Below are 3,945 nucleotides of genomic sequence, written 5' to 3'. Positions count from 1 at the left end.
CTGGATCTCCCCTTCTCGTGAACATGTCGAGGGGAACCAAACACTCGTGACCAACACAACTATGTCGAGGTCAGACCCCAACAGCCTAAAACAGTTTTTAATAAGGAAATATGAAAGCTTGTTGACACAGATGGGCAAAGTGCATTTAAAACCAAGGAGATTATGTTGAAAATAATGTATTTATCTTTTCTAATAATTGATTAAAATAAATTCTGCAGCCAGAGTGAGGATAAGTTTTGACCCATCCTTGTATATTTTTGACCCAGCTTCTTTGATTATTTTTTTCAGCATACAGATTGAACAAGTATGGTGAAAGAATTCACCCATGGCAAATATTTTCCTGCTTTTAAACCATTCAGTGTTCTCTTGTTCTGTTCAGATGACTTGCTCTTGGACTATGTACAGGTTCTTCATGAATACAATGAAGAGTTCTGGATTACAACTAAGTGTTCCAGAATACTCATTCTTCACAGTGTTATTCATAGGTTGCCTTGATCCACACAGTTAAAAGCCTTTGCATGGTCAATAAAACACATCTTTCTGATAAGTCTCTGATTTCAGCCAAGATCCCTCTGAGATCAGCCATGATATCCCTCATTCTAGGTGCTCTGAATCTGTCAATGTACTGTTGCAGCCATTTTTCAATTCTCTTTTGCAAAATTTTACTTGCATGTGATGTTAATAATATTGTCTGTTGATTTCTGCAATTCGTTGTGTCACCTTTCTTTGATATAGGCACAAATATGGATCTCTTACAGTCAATTGGCCAGATAGTTGTGTTCCAAATTTCTTGGCTTAAATGAGTGAGAGCTTCCAGTACTGCATCAGTTTGTTGAAAGATTTCAATTTATATTTCACCAATTCCCACAGGCTTGTTCTTTTCCAATGCCTTCAATGCACATTGGACTTTTTCTTTCAGTACTATTGGGATTTAATTGTATGCTACATCTGAAAATATAATTAAATGCCATTAGTGCTGAAAGAATTTCAGTACTATTTAATTTAAGAGGTTGTTGTTGTTGTTATGTGCCATTGAGTCGGTTCCAACCCATAGCGACCCTGTACAGGATTTCCCAGGGTGTAAATCTTTACTGGAGTAGAAAGCCTCATCTTTCTCCCGCGGAGCGGCTGGTAGTTTCGAACTGCTGACCTTAAGGTTCGCAGCCCGATTCGTAACCACTATGCTACCAGAGCTCCTTAATTTAAGAGGTAACATATTTAATTATATGCTGCCTCTTAAAATGGAATCCTGGTGTGGTGCTGTGGGTTAATGTGCAAGACTGCAAAGCCTTTTGAACTGCAAGGTCGGCGGTTCAGTCACTCCTCAGAAACCCTGTATAGGGTTGCTAATGGTCGGAACCAACTCAATGGCACTTAGCAACAACGTCTTAAAATGGTTGAATATCTAACCATTTCTTTTTGGTACTGTGACTCCGTGTTCTTTCCATTTTCTTTTCCTTTTTTAAGGCTTTAATTGTGGGTTGATTAAAAGTTTACAGGGCAGATCATCAGTTTCACATTCAACAAATCATACACCTTGTTTCATTACAATGATTATAATCCCCTCCGTGTACCATCAATTAACAGTATTTCTCTCTATTCACTTTAGCTTTAAAAAACCACACACATACCTAAAAACCAACACTGAGGCATATATAATGATTTACATCTCCAAAGGGCACATTCTGCAAGTCTGCCTCCTAGCCATCAGATCTTAGTCCCTCTCTTCCCATAAATCTAGAATCCTCATCCGCTTCCTCTCTTCAAGACCCAATCTCTGCCTCTGTCTCTGGCATCACTGTTTCTCTGGATAAGGTCCTGTATTCTGTTTGTGCTCTTCTCCCTTGGTGGTCCTAGGGTTCTGTTTCTGGACTGTAAGATAACCACTCCCCTGTTTTTGTTATAAAACTTCTACTTTTCAATTGTGACAATCACAATTAGTCAAGATAACAATTATTCACTATTGAAACATACAAATCTTATCTGCATCTCTTTTTACCAAACCCATCTAGACAAGATGAAAACTATTCAGTTGGTTCTCCTTCCTCCACACACTCCTGAATTAAACACCCCTTTGAAACTGTAAGCCTGTCACTTTGTGCCTTTGTCACTCCCTCATTTTAGGAGAAAAACCTGACATCAGGATTGGAGGAAGACTCATTAACAACCTGTGATATGCAGATGATACAACCTTGCTTGCTGACAGGGAAGAGGACTTAAAACATTTACTGATGAGGATCAAAGAGCACCGCCTTTGCTATAAAACGTCTACCTTTACATTTCCAACCCTCACAATCAGTCCTGATAACAACTATTCACTATTGTATCAGAGCAGACTTATCAGCATCTCCTTTCATCAGCCCCGCCTAGACAGATTGGATACTACTCAATGGAGATTCTACTTTCCTCCACCCCCTCTGGATCTAGGTTCCCTCTTGAAAGCTTGTAAGCCAGTCACTTCTTTCCTTTGTAGGCCTCCCTCCCCATTTTGGGTAGCCAGTGTCCAAGATGCCCATCCCTGTATCCTCTGTGTATGGAGGGGGTGGGAATGATCCTTGCTGTAAAGGTTTTTTCCCTCTTTTTAGCTACTACATCCATAGGTGTAAGTCAAGTGCATCAAATTGTATCAGATTACTCTTTTTTTTCCCCCTCTTCTTTCTTCTAGTTGAGCTCTGATCACCCAGTAATTGAAGCCAGGTCAAGTGGGAATTATCTGCAAGTGCGGGTATTCTTTTGCATGTGCCCTCTCTTCTTTTCAGCTGGACACTTCACTCTCCACTCTAGTCCTCTGGGGTTATGTCATTAATTTTGGGCCCCAAAGTCCCTATGTCTTCCCACACTGCTGGCCAACCAGGTCTCCACCCAGGTTCACAGGAGTCTATTGAACGTTGTAGGGTTTAACTTGCAGCTTCATTGTTGTTTTTCCCTCACTTCCGCTTATCAGTGACGAAAGTGGTCACCAGTCAAAGTGTGTATTCCCATTGGGCCTTAGTCTTAGAAGGGGTATTGCCCTGAGGGGACCTGACCACATGCCTTGATGTTTCCTGGGCTAACAACTTGCTTGTTCTTGTAGTAATCAATCCGTCTGCCTATATTGTTTTGTATTTTTCCTGTTGGTCTTTCTTTCAAGAAGTATCTTCTTTCTTCTAGTTGTTCCAGGGTGGTTTACTCATCCTTTCAAGTGGAAATTTCCCACTTCATAAGATTCTGAATGCTAAGATTCTGGAACCTAAGTTTTTGGTATGTTGTATTTTCATTCTCATTTGTTTCTAGAAACTTTGTAAATTCATGTTTAATTTTATCAACTACCCAGTCACTTTTGAGCAGGGTGTTATTCAGTTTCCATGAATTTAACTTTATTTCCTTGGTCTTCCTATTTTTGATTTCTAATTTGATAGCATTTGTAGTATTTCCATATTTGTAAATTGAAGATGATTTGTTTTGTGGCCTAAAACATGGTCTATTCTGGAGAATGTTCCATGTGCAACAGAAAAGAATGTGTATTGTGCTGTTGCTAGGTTGAATGCTCTGGTATCTATGAGGTCCAGTTGGCTGATTGTGTTATTTAGTTCTTCTGTGTCTTTGTCAAGTTTCTTTCTGGTTGTTCTATCCATATTTTTGAAAGCGGTGTATTACAATCATCCACTATTATTGTAGATTTGTCTATTTCTTTCTTCATATCTATTAGATTTTCTTTATATGTTTTGGAGTTCTTTCATTGGGAGCATAGATATTTAGATAATGTCCACCTTATCTATTATGCTGGTTTTTTACTTAAAGTTTATTTTATCAGGGATTAGTACTGCCACTCCTGTTTGTTTTTTATTGCAATTAGCTTGGTTTTTGTTTGTTTTTTCCATCCTTTGACTTTTAATCTGTTTTTGTCTCTGTGTGTGAGGTGTGTCTCTTGCAGACAGCATATTGAAGGATCTTGTTTTCTTATCC

At 38.9% G+C, this 3,945-nt stretch overlaps 1 pseudogene; it reads right to left on the bottom strand.

Moving 5' to 3' along the window:
* The window catches only part of LOC102839267, a 9,307-nt pseudogene that overhangs the window by 1,729 nt on the left and 3,633 nt on the right, over positions 1-3,945 (bottom strand).

The sequence above is a fragment of the Chrysochloris asiatica genome, unplaced genomic scaffold, assembly GCF_000296735.1.
Source record: "Chrysochloris asiatica unplaced genomic scaffold, ChrAsi1.0 scaffold00213, whole genome shotgun sequence".
In the NCBI taxonomy this organism is placed as follows: domain Eukaryota; kingdom Metazoa; phylum Chordata; class Mammalia; order Afrosoricida; family Chrysochloridae; genus Chrysochloris; species Chrysochloris asiatica.
The sequence above is the reverse complement of the archived record's forward strand: the minus strand, read 5'-3'. Positions and strand labels throughout refer to the sequence as shown.